Raw genomic sequence first — 17,543 nt, 5'->3', positions numbered from 1 at the left:
TTTGACAACCCTCTTTTCAATAACTCAAAGTTAAAATTATAATGGAGACTTTTTAAAGTATTGAGAACTGAATAATAATTGAAATACTACATTATCAGATTTGTGGGTTGCAGCGCAAGTAATATTTGACGGTTACCTATATTGCTGAATGCTCATTAGCAAAGAATAAAGATGGGATAAAACACGTATTCAAATAAGCTTAATGTGGACTACAAAGAGGTAGAGAAAGAACACACCTGCACACGCACACGTGTGCTCAAGTGCGAGGCATTCCATGGAAGAGGGTACACACCTGGCCGACGCACAGAGAGAAGATGTCGGTTTTTCAGGAGAAATGCGCATGGAGTGCACAGTGATGTGCCATTTTACACCCGGCAGACTAGCAGAAATCTAAAAGTTTGGGTTGTAGCATGTGTTAGAATGGAAGCCAACAGGAAAACCTACACACTGCTCGTGGGTTATTAGAACCACAGCTTTAGAAAATGGACCCTGTAAAATGGAGCATTTACACATTTTACTTCCCAGTTTAAAAAAAGTTAACCACAGGCATACACGTTTCATAATCATAAAGCTGAATGGGGAAGAAAACACAGGTCACAGAAGATCACTTAGAGTAAGTATAGAAACATGCCAACTAAAAAGGCATCTGGAGGTTCATACTGAAGTGGTGGAGTTATAAGGAAATACACAGGATAGGAGTGTGGTGGGAGGGTGCACACAGCTCCTTTAAAGCTCTATTAATGTTCTATTTCTTAAACTAGAGGGTGAGTACCTGAGTATTCATTTCACTGTCCTTTGAGAAATAATTATATAATATTTACTTTTATGTATGTGAAATCGTTTAAGGAAGAAAGAAAGTAAATCTAGATACTTACTGTTTTAAAACCTGCGTGAATGTGACCTGAAAGAGTTGCTTCTTTGGAGCCCACTGCGGGGGCCCCTGGGGGCCGCGGGCTCTGAACCATCTAGGACGTGACTGTCTCAGTGGACAGAAGTCCATTAGGCCATGCAGGACCCGACAGTGACCCCCAAATGGCAGGGTCAGAAGCACCAGTGCTGGTGGGCAGATCAGACTTTCCAAGCCTCTCACCGCCTGAAGGTTATAAGCGAAAACCCCGAGAAAGTCCCCAGGATTTTCAGGCAATTTGGGTAGAAGTGGGGAGCCCAGCAAATAAGGGCATTTAGGGACCCATGGGATTAACTGGAAGAACACGAAGGCTTCACGCCCCAAGCTGGTGCATGCGGCAGGTGACCTGGGTGCATGTGGGGACGGCTGGCTGACCCGGGTGCTGAGCTCCTGCTGGCGCAGGGCCCTGCCAGCCTGGACCTTTCCCTCTGCCCCTCTCCTTGCAGGATCCCCCGCTCCCAGGCCCACAACCCCTCAGGAGAGAGGGGTCAGGGCTGGCACACAAGCCAGAGCTCACAGAGGGTCCTCCCTTTTGCAACATCCAGATGGGAGCCCTAAATAAAATCCTCTTGAGGAAAACAACCACCTTTCCAAGACATGGCAGGTAAGAAACATGGGCTTTGGGAGATTAGGATGAAAAACCTTGACAAGAACATCCCTTTATTCTCAAACTCCTATTCTTGGAAGAATGACCTGAAACAGATTATTTTAGCGTTACGTACATATTTTCTTTTTAAGACCTGATACAAAATCAATAATTTATGGTGTAATTGGGTTGCTCTGGCTCCTGGTCCACTGTTGGCCTTTGGTGCCGCCCCCTGGCATGGTGGGTAGGAGGGTGTTTGCCATTCTGCTTCCTGGGAGGACGAACAGTCGCACAGCGTTGTCTGAAAGGCGGAGCTCCCTGCCAGGGACTTGAGGTGCAGGACAAACAAACCTGCGGGCCGTCCCTGGTCCCATCTCTCTCTTGTCACCCCGCCATCTGAGTGTAATGGGTCTCAGGCTCAGGGAGCTTAGGCCAGTCCTTCCTGCTGTGGGTTGAGTCCGGGCCTGGAGGAGAAGAAAGCGAAATTCTTACAATCAGGTTGATACTTGTCAGGATGTGGCCATGGCTGAGGGCAAAAGTCAGTGCCCTGTCCTCCAGGATACAGTGTGAACTGTTTCCATTTTCAGAAGAACACAAAACTGCTCACCTAAAATAACAAAATTAAATGAGATTTCTAATAAAGTTTGCTTGTTTCATCCTGAGAGGACATGATTTATTCTGACCTATTTTCCAATGGTGTGTGTTGTAAAATAAAGTGAAAGTGAACCTTCCAAACTACCGCCGGGTATGAAATGATCTCTGTCTTTAAAGAGTACGCACTGAAAACCTTACTGCTCAGCCTTGAATGCGGTGAGGCACCTAAATGTTTACTAATGTTTTTCTTCTTCCTTGAATCGCGACCGTGAGGAATTTTTTTCCCAGAAAGATTTTTTTCTTGTCCGGATTTAGGTAAGAAGGTGCTCATCGTCCGTATGCACCAGAAACCAGCTCTTTCAGTGGGTCCTTGAAGGACGTGGCGGTGGCTGAACTGAGCCGGCAGGGCTGCACCGGCACCGCTTCTGATCTCTGTGCCGTGGACTTTGAGCCGAGGGCCCCAGGAAAGCTACCACTGGCGAGTTACGCTTGATGTTTCCAGCCCTTCCGTACAGGTTTCCCTTCTTTCTTCATAAGAAATTGTCCAGCTGTGACCACATATCGATTGGCCAAACAAGGACCAGGAGTGGGGTTTAGGGAAAGGAGCCAGTGGAGCCCCCTTAACATTTCAAAGCCATAAACATCCACCCCTAGTCCAAGTGCAGACAAATGAGCCCTTTGAGCTACTGACCAGCCAAGCTCACAGGCCTGAGATGGGCTTTCAACATTGCTGGACTAGACCAGTCCCATCTGGCCCGACAGCTTGAACTGGTCCTGTGTGCTGTTCTCAAAGATTCTCTCAGCATCTAGCGTAGACGTGTAAATAGAGTACGTGCACACAGACAAAATGTTGATTGAGTAATACAGCATTATCTGATATCATTAGCCAGTAAGTCACAAGTGACCTGAAGCACTCACGCCGGAAGGTTTTCTCATAAGATCTCGTACTCCATCATTCTCCCCTCTCTCTTTTCTACCCAAATAATAGTAGGTTAAAAAAAGAAGAAGCCAGCAAAGTTTTTAAAAAATTATGACACCAGGACAGATTCTGATTTTCCCGCCTCAAGACAAACCAGTACTTGTAAACTCTTAAGCGTATGCTCTGCAGCTAACGGCTTTGATCTCTGTGCAGATTTGGGTCTGAGTCCTGGTTCTGCTAGATACCGACTCCATGACATTTAAGCAAGTCACCCATCTCCCCGGTGGCTCAGTGTCATCATCTGTAGGATGGAGATAACAGAGGCCTCACAGGCTTGTGTATATTACAAAACAAAAAGCTTTTATGCCATAGACATGCAGTGTCGTATACCGCCTGGCACATAGTATGTGTTCCGTACGCAGGAGCTGTTGCTGACGTTCGAGGCCACACACGTGTCCGGGGAGTGAGTCAGATGCTCCTCCTTTAGTGGTGGCGACACATGCCCGGGGAGGTGGTTCTGGGAGCGCGGTCGGAACCGCAGGACCACAGAGCTGAGCTTCCGAGTCTCCAGGCCAAACCCAGCTCGGGGCCTCCCCAGTCAGGCCTGCTCCTCCCACCCGGCCGCGGCCAGCTTCGGCCTGGCCTTGCCGCGGTCGTCCCGGTCGCTGGGCTCACCAGCCCCCTGCCCGACAAGGCTGGAGGACTGGAGGAAAACCCTCCTCGTCTTGCTCCACCCTGACGACTGTCACCTGCTCCTGTTCTTCGCAAACGGACACCCCCCCGAGGTATTGATTCTCATCTCAGGTGCGGCCGCCCGCCGTGTGCCCCGCACCGCGCATCCTGGCCTCACGCCTGCGGGAGAGTGGCCTGGGTCTAAAGTGACTCCGAGTGATGAAAGACCCCGGGCCTGGCCTCTGACTCAGCCCCCGACACCGAGGGTGCAACAGGGCTGGGCCTTTGCTTCCCTCTGGGGGCGGGTCCTGGAGGGAGCTGGGACCAGACTGGGCTTAGGCCCGCGCACCTAAGGGACCCCGGGTCCTCCTCCTCCTCTGGGCAAATGGGTGCCCCCCGCACGAAGCTGAGCTCCTTCTAGACTGAGCCCGACCCCCGCCATGGCTGCAGCCAGCAGACGTTTGCTCGGCTGTGTCCTGTGCCCCGTAGTTCACAGAAGTGCGTCCCCCCTTCCTCACCACGAGGCCGTGAGGCGGGGTCCCTGCGTGACTCCCGTGGGAGGATGCGGGAAGGGGCAGCGTGGTGGCCGGCGGGTCCTGGAGCCGGGATCCGAGCTCAGAGCCCAGGCCTGTGACCTCGGCGCGACGCCACCTGCAACGCAGGGTTTAATGCGCGTGCAGATCCACACACGCACCCGCCTTGCAAACAGAGCCACGCGTGGCTACTCCCAGGACTGAGCTGCCTGCCGTCAGTGTGAGTGCCGAGGTGGGGTGTCTGTGGTCCGCCCGTGGTTCAGAGCCCAGCTTGGCGTGGGTCACAGTCTGCAGCCTTGCTCAGATCAAGTCCAGGCCAGCCAGTGGTGTAGTACTGCAGGCAGGAGAACGAAGACCATTGCCACACCCTGTCACGGGCTCTCCTTCGCCGGGCCCTGATTTGTTCCAGACGTGAGGAGGGACCAGGGCCGGCGCCCGGCACAGCGGCACACGGTCTCCTTGGACATTGGATGGAGAGGCTCCACCAGGGAACCCCTCCTCCCACCACAGGGGGTGCAGCCCCAAGGACAGGAGGAGGGAAACGGGCCGATTCACGTCCAAGCGCCCGACCTGCTGGGTGAGGGGGGCGGCTGGGGGGGTTCTGAGTGATCCCCAGCTCATCTTCAGGCAGAATAGAGCTGGGCTCTGTGCGTGGGTCTCCCCTCCAAGCTCACATGTCCACTTCTGGCTACCTGGCCCTCCTTGGTGTCCTGGGTCAGCGCCAGCTGTCCTGAGGGCCAGGTGGACAGGGTGCTGGCGAAGGGTTTTCTCCTGAGCCACTGAAGTGCTGTGAATCTGGCTTCCTTCAGGTTTGGGTTCAGGAATGGATAGACTTCTTGAGTTTATTAACAAAGTTACACAAAAGTTTAAAATCCCTTATGTTTTTCCATCTTATCAAGTAAGATTTCCAATCAGCTAGGTATTTTTTTATTCAATAAGTGTTTATTGAGCAATCATGTGCAATGCTGGGTGCCTTGGATGAAACAAGCTGAGGAAAACATGGACCACATTCTGAATGGATTGTTAGCTAGAGGGGACACACACGTACGCAGGTAACTGTACCACCTGGAGGGGGTGTCACGTCTGTCCCCACCCCTGGAGGGCACGCACGTGAATTCTCCCTCCTGGGTTATTATAAACACTTTGTGCTGGATGTCACTGCTGCTCTTCACCCGATCGTTCCCTTTTCCCCTCCTTTCATTCGCCCCCCGCCCAAGCAGGACCCGCCGAGCTTACCTACTCCCTGGGGCCCCCTCAGGTGTGTGAGCTGGGGCCCCTCTTCCAGGGGGTGTGTCCCGGCGTCCCACCTTCCCGCCACCTCCTGCTCACCTCTGGGCAAAGCAGCCACCGCCGGGTCCTGGACGATCAATTATTAGTTTTAAGAGCTGGTTCTGAATATAGGGAGGAAACTAGGATTGGGAGATGATCACCTACGATTCCCCCATCGCCTGCTCTCTGGCGCCTGTGAGGAAGCTTCCTGCTAAATGACAGCGCCTTCCAGCGAGGCCGCTGAGAGCTGGCTCCCTGAACCCCTGTGGACGGAGTCCTGGGCAGCCCTTCTGGCCGCGGCTTCCGACGGGTGGCACATCAGGTACCCCCAGGCTGAGGCTGTGGTGTAGGTGACACGCGCTAGCAGAGAGCAGTGTCTCGGGGCATCTGGAACTAAGTGCAGCTGTCCTAGGACGGCTTTGTGCAGGATGGTCTACGAGGAACAAAGGCAGGAAGAGAAGCGCCGTCTCCAGGACGAAGTGTGTCTGCTCAGAAGGGGAGTGGTTGGTGGTTCTGAGGCCGGAATTCCGGAGTGTGACGGCTGCGCAGGAAACTGCCTTCTCTTTCCGTGGCACTTAGACCACAACTGGTCTCGGTCACAGTCGGACGGCAGAGAAGCTGCAGGTGTTTTACCTCCAGGAGACACTGCGTGTCCTGTGCACTTGGCCTGACCCCAAGGGCTGTCTCTTTTGAGTTCAAGGGCATTTAGTCCGTCTTGAGCAGGCTTTGGGGTGCTTGTTTCTCTGAGTAGACACCTGAGGGGTGGTTTCCAGCCAGCTGTCCTCTGAGTGATGTTTGCGCTGTGGGCTGCATGTCTGTGCATCTAAGGTCCTTGCTGTCAGATGAGTTTTGCTCCTGAAGCCACATCAGAGGAAGGAAAGCAGCGGTGGCACTGTGGGCCCAGAGGCTGACAGCCCCCGGGAGGATGACCCCCCGTGGTGCTTTGGGCAATAACCAGCCAGGCACTCAGCCCACCAGAGGGGTCCACTGGCTCTGGGGCAGCTTCCAGTGAAGCCAGGGTCCACGATGTGGTGTCAGGACCTCCGGTGGATCCTGCCCAGCCAGGGACCGAACACACTGCCAACTTGCAGCCTCGCCAGGCAGACCCTGAGCACAGTCCTCTCTGCAGGGAAACCGGCGCCCCTGGACAGCACGCAGCCACCTGTGTCCGGGAGGGAGGGAGGGTCTGCACAGCCCCTGTGCCTGCAGGCCTCTGTCCCTGCCCATCTGAGGTTTTGGGTGCTGCTCATTGGCCTGTGCTCCCCAGGGTGGCCTCTTGCTTGCCCAGCAGCTCCAGGCTAGCTCCGGCCTGAGGGGCCAGCTTTGCTGTCTGTGGGTTGAGCTGCACCTCTGCATCGGGTCGGAACTGCCACCAGCTATGCTCCCGCGAGCCTGTCTCCCTCGGCCCGGGGCCTAGAGAGTTGCCTGAGGTCTTCCAGTCACTCTTTTATCACAGTCAGTAATCCCTTAATAAACTCTGTCTAACCTGCTGGGTGCTTTCTACCTCCTGGCTGCACCCAGACGCTGCATTTCATGGTGCGCATAAAGGCTTCAAGGTAAGTAACCCAAATGGTAAATAACTTTCATGAGTTAGGGTGACTAATATTTTACAGCGAAATCGAACCTTTCTAAGTCTTCAGGCTGTTCTGGAGATACCTGGATTCACATCCATGATGTCTGTGCTTTCATGGAACATATTCTCCACTATGATTATTTTTAATCACAGATATGCTTATAGAACTGTATTTTCTTCTGCTATAGCGATTTCTTCTTTTAGAAAGTAATGAGATGATTTATGAAGAAAATATTCATTACATTTACTACTTTAACTTCATTCTTGAGGACTTAACTGAAGAAAATTGTTTAAAAATCACCAACAAGTTACAGATTTGTTTTAAATGTAGAAAAGAATCCTAAATATGGGTTTGATTAAGCAAGTTATGTTGTATCCCCTTATACATTCCCTTATACATCCATTTAATACACTTCCAGTCAAAATCCTAGAGAATTTTTGGTAAATACAGACAAGTTGATTCTAAAATGTACAGAGAAAGGCAAAGAAGCTAGAATAGTTAAAACAATTTTGAGAAAGCATACATTTGGCTCCACGATGCCCAATTTGAAGACCTATCCTAAAGCTACAGTAATGAACACAATGTGGTGTAGCAAAGGAAGAGATACAAGATCAACTGAAGAGGGGGAGAGAGAGAGAGGAATAGACCCACACAAGTACAGCTAACTGATTTTTTTTTAGCATTTTAAAAATTAATAGACCATTTTAAAGAACAGTTTAGATTTATAGAAAAACTGAAAGAAATTAGTTTCCATATACCCTATGGATACAGTTTCCCCTTTATTATCTTACATTAGTATGACACATTTGTTACAATTAACGAACCAACACTGATACATTATTATTAACTAAAGTCCATAGTTCAGATGACCTTGGCTTTTACCTAATATCTTTTCTTCTGTTCCAGCCTCCCATCCATGATACCATGTTACATTTATTTGTCATGTCTTCTTAGGCTTCTCTTACCTGTGAGATTTCTCAGAGATTCTTGGTTTTGATTCTTGGTTTTCAGTAGTTGTGGCTCATGGGCTCTAGAGCGCAGGCTCAGTAGTTGTGGCCCACGGGCTTAGTTGCTCCGCGGCATGTGGGATCTTCCTGGACCAGGGCTCGAACCCATGTCCCCTGCATTGGCAGGCGGATTCTTAACCACTGCGCCACCAGGGAAGCCCCTTCACTTTCTTGATAATGTTCTTTGATGCAGTTTCAAGTTCTGATGAAGTCTAAGCAAACTTTTTTTTGTTGTTGCTCATGCTTTTGGTGTCATATCTAAGAATACATTGCTAACGAGGTCACGATTTATTCTTACATGTTCTCATAAGATGTTAGCTTATAAGGTGTTAGCTCTTATATTTCGGTGGTTGATCCTTCTTGAATTAATTTTTTATATGGTGTGAGGTAAGGCTCCAACTTCATTCTTGGCATGTGCAAATCCAGTTGTCCTAGAACCATTTACTGAAAAGAAATAGCTGGCCGTCTGTCTATTTTAGGTCAACATTTTGGTGGCCCTTATGGGGACCAAAGAAGACTCCCAATGGCTCCAGGGCTGGTGGTTAAATGGTGCATTACCCACAATTGAGCCCATTGTCACTCACTGCCTTTCTTGTCAACCATCATGTTTGAAGGTATGTCTTTCTCCTGGATTCAAGCTTCTGCCCTCTTTGTATTTTGATACTCTCCACGCTTTATTTGGGATCTACTTTAGGTTTCTTTCTTTCTGGTTAAGGCCTTGTTCTGTATGTGAGTACTCGTTGGCACTTTGGTCTGATTTTGAAATCAGAGTTTCACTGGATCTAGCTTGCATTGGCCGATTCCTTCAGGAAAAAGGGCTGTTTTATTAGAACTGTGCCAGTTCAGCCTTTGGCCCATTCGTTTGGAATAGGGGCTGTTCTATGGGAACTGGGCTGAGAACCTGGCTGTTCCCTTAGAACTGGCTGATATTAAGCATGCAGGTGTTTGAGCTGCTTGAGCTATTTAAGCAGTTTAAACTGTTTAAGCTATTAGCTGTTTAAGCTGTTTGAAAACTATTCTTTTACTCTGGAGAAAAACCTCCAAGAAATTAGATCCCAGTTGTCTAAATATTTTGAGGGTACCCCCTTACAAGGACTCTGGCTGACTGTACGTTTAAGAACCATGATCCTTCCTCATGTGCATTTATAACTAAATGGAATGACCTAACCAAAGGCAATTTAGAATATCAATGGTCATTATGGGAAACTTTTGAAATCCCTAAACTTAATTTCCTTAAATCCACTACAATAGCTCAAAACTGAACAGAATGCCTATTTCAAATGGTATTTTGAGGCTTCCAAACATTATCAGGAACCTAAAATTTCCTCTCTGCAAAATAAGATTTTAAGATTAACTAAGGCAAACAAACAATTAAAAGAAAGATAAAATGGTTCCTGAAGCCTCAGGCTCTTCTTCCTTGGCTGTTTTGTCTCAGGCTCCAGCCCTGGCACCATCTTTCTCTCCCTCTGCTCCTCATGCCCAGGGCCCACCACCAGTGCCATCTTCCTCCTTCCCTTCTATGCCACCTACACCTCCGCTATACCCTCAGCTTCCCCATACTAATTCTCTCACCAAACTTCCCCTTTTCTACTGAACTTATCAGAACCTGTCCCTTTAAAATTAAGCCTCTGAGAATCCAGAGGCTAAACTTTTAATTTCCTATAATCCCTGGACTAAAGCTGAACTGTGACTCATAGTCAAAGCTTTTCCTAAAGTAACTGAAGACCTTCACACATTTGCTGAGGAATTTCATACAGTCACTCAAACCTATCAACCTATAGTTAGTTGGCTTATATCAACTAGTTCATATGCTTATCAGTGAAGCCAGGCCCAGCACTGGGTTTGCCACTAATTGGCAAAGTCCTGAAAGGTCTCTAGAATTATAACTGTGACACCTGACCACTAACTTATTATATGGTCAGGCTTTGGCAATCACTCGGTGACTTCATCAGGCAATTCCTAGGGCTTTTCCAAAGCCTGTTGATTGGAACAAAATTCAGATTTTGCACATAAAAATCTGATGAACCTCTTCATGATTAGAATCATCTCCAGATTATTTTTAAAGAAAATTCTGGTCTTCCTTCAGATGTTGATTACACTGGGGTAGCTTTTAACTCTGTGTTTATTAATGGGCAGAACTGGAATCTCTCCCTTCTACTAAAAAGGACCACAATACACTGGAAAACTGTATCACCCCAGATTTAGTTAATCTGGCAAACCAGCTCTCTGACACTCTGGATAAATGACGTCAAAGGAAGACTGCCACAATTCTTAATCTTCAACTGCAGCAAAGGCCCCAAACGAAACCAAAACCCTCCTAGTTTCTGCTATTCTTGCAAGCAGCCAAGACGCTGGAAAACAGATTGTTACAAATTCAGATGCTTTCGTCACCGTCCGCCTTCTAACCAGCCTTTCCGGCGTCCACGCCACCTTCAATGATATTTTTAAACTGCCTAATGGACCATTCCAGGTCTGGCAAACAAATTTCATACAATTTCCCCCATCTCACAGATACATTTTTGTCAGTCTGCACATTTTCCCACTGGACTGAAGCCTTCCCTTGCAGAGAGGCGACTCCTGCTTTTTGTGGTAAAAGTCCTTTTGGAAAAAGATTATCCCTATCTGGGAAACTCTTCTTGAACTTCGTAGTGATTGAGGAACCCATTTCACTGGTGAGCTACTTCAGCAAGTGTGTACTGTATGGCCGGTTGTACAGCACCTCACTGCACTTACCACCCTCGGGCCTCTGGTTGAGGTGCATGGACTGATGGTGCTATCAATACAGAGGCCCTCCAAATACTTTGGTCAAAGGCACTGCCATTGGTCCTTCTTAGATCTATTCCTTTTTATTTTATTTTTCGGCCACACCCACAGCTTGCGGGATCTTAGTTCCCCCGACCAGGGGTTGAACCCACGCCCTCGGCAGTGAAAGCATGGAGTCCTAACCACTGGACCACCAGGGAATTACCGATCTATTCCTTTTTAAATGCATAAACTCCGTTGCAGAGCACAGGCTCCGGACGCGCAGGCTCAGCGGCCATGGCTCACGGGCCCAGCCGCTCCGCGGCATGTGGGATCTTGCCGGACCGGGGCACGAACCCGTGTCCCCTGCATCGGCAGGCGGACTCCCAACCACTGCGCCACCAAGGAAGCCCTGTTTGTATCTTTTTAGAGTATATAATCACGCTGTGAATATGATTAGCTTTTTAACGTAACACTATAGCAAACATTTCCCATTTTGCTTGAGAATTCCCAGTCACCTTTGTATAGGGCTGCAAAATAAGTACCCAGTTTCTTCCTCCACAGTCCGACAAACCAGATTATCCCCACTTTACAGATGAAGGAGTTGAGAGACTGGTAGCTACCTGCCTAAGGTTCCAGCGCTGCTGACCCGCAGGGCTCACAATCCCCTGGGTAAGCAACCCAGTGCCTCCCGCGCTGTCTGTCCCGCCTGGGAGGTTTCCGTGAGTGGTTTCTATGACTCGGCGCACTAACTGTCTTCTCTTGGCCTCCCGACCCCGCTCTGAAACACAGCAAAGCCGCGATCCTCTGGGATTTAAAAAGCGGCCAGGAGGCCCCGCCGGGCGCGGGGCGGGCACTCTCGTCGTCCTCCTCCGGCGCAGGAGCGGGCGCGGAGGCGGAGCGATCAGTCCACGCCCTCCGCCAGCCGAGCTCCTTCAGTTGGCGCGCAGGCGACGTGGACATCGGACTGGCCTCCCGGAGCGCGGTGTCCGGCGGCCCACTCCGAGGGGAGCCGGAGCACGCCGACCCACTGGGCTGCACGCGGCGGACGGCAGGCCCGCGGAGCCGGGCGCGGTGAGCTGACTGCTCCGCCCCGGCGACCCCCCCGTCAGGCTCGGCTCCCACCCCAGCCCCGCGCCGGAGAGGCTGCCGGGCGTCGGAGCAACTCCGGGCTGCCCCCGGCGCGTCTTCCCTCACCCGGCCTCGGGCCTCGGGCCTCGGGAAGTTTCTCGCGGAAGCGAAAGCGAATCCTTCGCGACAGCTGCGCGGGGAAGCGGGGCCGCGGGTAGTTTCGCGGGTCGGCTTCTGGCCAGGGGCGGGGCTTCCGCTTCTGGCGCGGGGGCGGTGGGCGGGCGACGATGCTCCCGGAAGTCAGGCGGTGGGCGTGGTCCGCGGCGTTCCGGGAAGTCGGGCGCCGAAGTTCTGTATGTGGGACGCCCAGCTGGGCTCCTTTCTGGCTGGGGGTTTCGGTTTGTCCGGACAGGGCGGACACCTGCCTCGGGCGCGATAACGGCGTGAAGTAGGAACGGACTGTCACGTGGCCACCGTTGTTTTGGTGGGGATGGTGGGTTTTTCTTGCGGTGCCCTTAAGCCTCAGCGGTGCGTTCTCTCACCGCAGCAGGGTTACGCAGGCGTCCCAGGCCGGGCCTCCTCCCCCGCCCCTCGGAAGGGCCTTTGACTGGGGCGCTGGGGTCGCCGCGAACTGCGAAGCAGTCAGAAGTGTTTCCGCGTTGTCTTAGACGTGTGCTGGCAAGTGGGAAAGAAGGGTTAACGGCGACGAAGGGGAGGATGCTGTCGCCCTAGGAGGCGTCTTCTGTTCGGTGGTCAGTGGCGTGTGCTTTTACGAAATGTTCATAATCTCTTGAGAGTTTTTGTTTTTGTTTGAACATCTTTATTGGAGTCTAATTGCTTTACAGTGGTGTGTTAGTTTCTGCTTTATAACAAAGTGAATCAGTTATACATACACATATGTCCCCGTATCTCTTCCCTCTTGCGTCTCCCTCCCTCCCACCTCCCTATCCCACCCCGCTAGGTGGTCACAAAGCACCGAGCTGATCTCTCTGTGCTATGTGGCTGCTTCCCACTAGCTATTTTACATTTGGTAGTGGATATATGTCCATGCCACTCTCTCACTTCGTCCCAGCTTACCCGTCCCCCTCCCCATATCCTCAAGTTCATTCTCTAGTAGATCTGTGTCTTTATTCCCGTCTTACCCCTAGGTTCTTCATGACACTTTTTTTCTTAGATTCCATATATATGTGTTAGCATACGGTATTTGTTTTTCTCTTTCTGACTTACTTCACTCTGTATGACACACTCTAGGTCCATCCACCTCACTACAAATAACTCAATTTCGTTCCTTTTTATGGCTGAGTAATATTCCATTGTATATATGTGCCACATTTTCTTTATCCATTCATCTGTCAAGGGACACTTAGGTTGCTCCCATGTCCTGGCTACACACATACATTTCTGTTCTTCATTAGGCTTGTTCTTGGTTTCTTGAGAGTTTTGTAGCGGGTAAGTTACATCCTTTTTTCCTAAGCATCGGACAAAACCCCACAAAGGGGGTGTTGGTTGTTCATTTCTTTGTCTCCTGCTGATTGTTTGGCTCTTCCTTGTTCGTGTATCTTGGACAAAGCCTGAGGCTGTTATATTCAACCAACTTTCCAGAAGTCCTTTGGTCTTTAGACCACTGTTACTTCTCCCCCGATTTACACATGAAATCAAGGCAGGAGTGAGCTTTGGAGCATAGAGTGACTTCTTACTTGATCTGCGTTTTGTAACCATCAGGTAGGTGCAAGAGTAGGGAGGAAATTATAGTCTATTATAAATTTGGAAAACTGCAGCCCTTCTAAACACAAAAGGTGAAGACTAAGCTTGCTTAAAATATTTGGGGGTATGTCATCATCATCACTATTATTACTGATAAAACAGCGGTAACAATTAACTTTCATTTTCCTCTGTCTGAGCTATATTGAACACCAGAGCTATATGGTACTTTCAGGATTGTGACTATTAATGAGAATTAAGGAAAAAATCCCTAAATAGCAATTTCCAAAATCGCAAATTACTATTGGGTGCTTATTAATCCACAACATGTTAATACCACCAGTATGATCTGGGAATTTGAAAAAAACACAGAGCTTCCCATGCTTTGGTTGGATATTATACTCTGGCAAAAATGATCATGTTAGTTAACCTGTAGAATATTGATTTCGAACCACTTAGTTTCATATGTTTTTTAAATTTAGTCTGTACATTCCCTATGTTTCTGACTGTCGCATACTTATTTAGTATAGGTGAGCAGTTGTAAGATTAAGTCTTTGCATCTGATTTTAACAAAGACATTATTGGTGGCTCTCTAGAGAAGTAGCACGTGTTAGCTGATAGCGGAAGTTTGCGTGAAGAGATAAAGGCTGAGTTCCAGGATCTGCTACTTCAGGTGAATCATTAAAACTCCAGATTTTAGTTTCTTTATTTGTAAATTGGAATGATGTAAATTGGTACTTCAAAGGGTCATAACGTGGTAACGTACATGATAATGCTGGGTTGAACTCTTCCAGTCTTCTCTCTTGCTCATCATTTAGATCTTCCTTGCTCAGAGCTCTTGTTTATCTGGGGCAAAGTATCAAGCAGTTATAATCAAAGAACCTTGAGAAATCCCCATTGTATACCTGAGTAAAAACAGAGTTCTATTAGCAGGGAAAAAGGGGGGCAGTGATAGGTAGGCAGCTAGCATTCTCTGTCAGACTCATTATGTATGGTCATCATTGAAAAATTGAAAAAACAGTCCTCTACCACTTAAAGGTAAATATGAATATTTTTTAAAGTTTTAAAAAAATTGTTTTTTGAGGTATAACATACACAGAAAAGTACACAAGTCATAACCGTTCAGCCGTATTAAGTATCACAAAGTAAACATTAAGAAGAAATGAGCCATTGCCATCACTCCTGAAGCCCCTGCGCTTTCTGTGATTCACAGCCTCCCGCTTCCACCTAATAGGAACTACTGTATTGCCTGTTAGTATTGTAGATGAGTTTTGCCTGATTTTTTGGTTTTATATATTGTTAATAATTTGTATTTTCCCCAGTTTTACTGAGGTATAATTGACTAACAAAATTGAACATAGATATGAATATTTTGATATATAGACTTACCCTGCCTTAGAAGATAAGTTGTGAAGTTTCTTGGGATTTTCAGTTAATTTCGATGGAAAAGATTTGCTTCCCTAAGTCCCTGAATTAAATATACAGAAAACAATAAATTCCATTAAAATAGATACATTCTTTGTTGAAATGAATCATAAGACGATATAACAGGCTAGTGTGCCTTCATTAACTACTCTGTAACATGGCTTTATAGTGTGGTTTTCTACCTGCCTACGTTCAGTGTTTTTGTGACTCTTGGGTTTCTATGTTACTCACAAGTCCTTCCTAAGATATTCAGTGCTTATAAAGTTGAATCATTCATGGAGAAATAGTGGGGGAAACAGTAAAAACAAAAGAAGTCATTGGAAACCATGCAAAAGGTGCATACGATTAAGTAAGACCAGACTAAACCAGCAAACCGCAGACTGAGGAGAACCAGCTGGGGTCAGGAGCCACCCTCACAAAGTGCAGCCGACCCTTGTGGAGGCTCCCCTCCCCTGAGCTCCATCCCAGTTGCAGGAGGCACTGCAGGTCCTAGTTGGTCTTGGCAGCTCTGAGGAGACAAGACCTGGGCTGAAGGAGAGAAATGAATCTTAATACCCCATGGGCATATTTCAGGGCATGGTTATAATTCCTTCCTGTTTCTTTACTCTGTCCGTGAGCCTTTTTTTTTTTTTTTTTTTTTTTTTTTTGCGGTACGCGGGCCTCACTGCTGTGGCCTCTCCCGCTGCGGAGCACAGGCTCCGGACGCACAGGCTCAGCGGCCATGGCTCACGGGCCCAGCCGCTCCGCGGCACGTGGGATCTTCCCAGACCGGGGCACGAACCTGTGTCCCCTGCATCGGCAGGCGGACTCTAAACCACTGTGCCGCCAGGGAAGCCCTGTGAGCCTTTTTTAATGTTACTAAACATTCATACATAACGTCATTTTTGAAAACTGCTAGATGTATTTCATAGTGTAAATGGGTCATAACTTATTCTCCCTTATCCTGTATCTGTCAGTTGTTTTATGTGCTTTTGCTGTTTTACCTAATGTTACTGGGAACATCCTTGTACATACTCTGTATCAGCATCTCTGATTTGATTCCTTAGAATAAAGAACTACTGAGTAAAGGAATTATTCCCTTTTAAAAAATAAATTTTATTATAAAGGTAATTCATGTTTATTGAAGAAAATTTGGAAAATGTAGTAGAAGTATAAAGAAGAAGTAAAAATCACCCAACCATCCAGATATCCTTGCTAACATTTTAGTGTCTTTCGCTGTGTCTTTTTTCCTGTACATATATCTATATGTATAGCTAGCCATCTACCTGTTAATGTATTGGCTGTATAATATTACATCTTATGAATGTGCTATAATTCGTTTAATTATATTCTTTTTTTTTTTTTTTTTTTTTTTTGCGGTACGCGGGCCTCTCACCACTGCGGCTTCTCCCGCTGCGGAGCACAGGCTCCAGACGCGGAGGCCCAGCGGCCATGGCTCACGGGCCCAGCCGCTGCGCGGCATGTGGGATCTTCCCGGACCGGGGCACGAACCCGCGTCCCCTGCATCGGCAGGCAGACTCTCAACCACTGTGCCACCAGGGAAGCCCTAATTATATTCTTTATTTTTGGATGATTAAATAGTTCTTTTATTTAAAAAATTATGTATTTAATGACCAACTGCCATATGTCAGGTTCTGTGCTGGGCACTGTAGACAGTGCATAAGACAGACAGTTTCCTACCTTCTGTGAGCTTAATTGAAATAACTCCCAAATTATAGCTGTCCTGTTTCAAAGGGGAAGTACTGGGTGCTGTGAAAATGTCTAATGGGAAGATGTAGGATGGCTTTCCTGAGGAAATGACGTTTCTGAGACCCGAAGGAGGAACAGCTTCTCGCCAGGAGAAGAATGTGCCCTCAGAGGGCTTGTAGGGGAGGGTGGGACAGATAACGCAGCCTCCCCCCACCCCACCCTCACAAGGACTGGTCAGTAGAGAGCTGCTGAGAAGAGTGATCCCAGCTGCACACTCGTATCCTGAAAGCCTGGGAAACAGGATGAACGTGGAAGCGTATGGCTCGGTGGGCCAGTCATAGCCAGAACTGTGAAACAGGCAACAAATGTGTTTTCACATATTTTTTCTCACATAATCCTTACCAGTCTTGTGAGGCAGTCATTATTATTCCTTTTGCAAATGAGGAAATTGAGGCTTATATAAGTTACCCAAGACACAGGGCTGATAAATTAGAGCTAGAGTCCATACGGGAGAAAAGCCTGTGCTCTTTGCACCATCATAATGACTTCTGGTACCTCACCTTCAGTCCCTGACTCACCCCTGTCCCCTCCATCTTTATGCCCTTTATCTGGGCAGCCTCCCTCAACCTCTGTCTCTGCCCCACAGATGTGCTTCTTCCCAGAGGGTACTTCCACTTGCTTGGAAATGTCTCCTGTTACAGGAAAATGGTTCATAGCATCATCTTCCATGCTGATATGTGAGCTTTGTTGGGGTGGCAGGGCCCACCGAAGCCTTTGTACAGGATGTAGAAGGTTGGTTGCCTGAGCCAGACTGCAGCAGCCCACTGCACAGGATTGCTGTCAGCCTAGGCATT

At 48.4% G+C, this 17,543-nt stretch overlaps 1 protein-coding gene across 5 annotated transcripts in view; it reads left to right on the top strand.

Annotated features, from left to right (window-relative positions):
* The first annotated feature begins 3,663 nt into the window (after positions 1-3,663).
* Positions 3,664-17,543, top strand: part of RIPK1 (receptor interacting serine/threonine kinase 1) — a 44,447-nt gene continuing 30,567 nt past the window's right edge. For 2 of the 5 annotated variants that reach the window (XM_082637673.1, XM_082637669.1), the window contains exon 1: positions 12,405-12,626. The gene's annotated coding sequence lies outside the window, so the exon portion shown is untranslated. Of the gene's footprint in view, positions 3,792-11,742; positions 11,878-12,223; positions 12,368-12,404; positions 12,627-17,543 lie in introns of those variants that run through there. The other 3 variants (XM_082637672.1, XM_082637671.1, XM_082637670.1) reach the window with 3 other exon arrangements.

The sequence above is a fragment of the Mesoplodon mirus genome (genome assembly GCF_964341445.2).
Source record: "Mesoplodon mirus genome assembly, chromosome: 12".
Taxonomy (NCBI): Eukaryota; Metazoa; Chordata; class Mammalia; order Artiodactyla; family Ziphiidae; genus Mesoplodon; species Mesoplodon mirus.
This window is presented reverse-complemented; position numbering and strand designations above follow the sequence as displayed.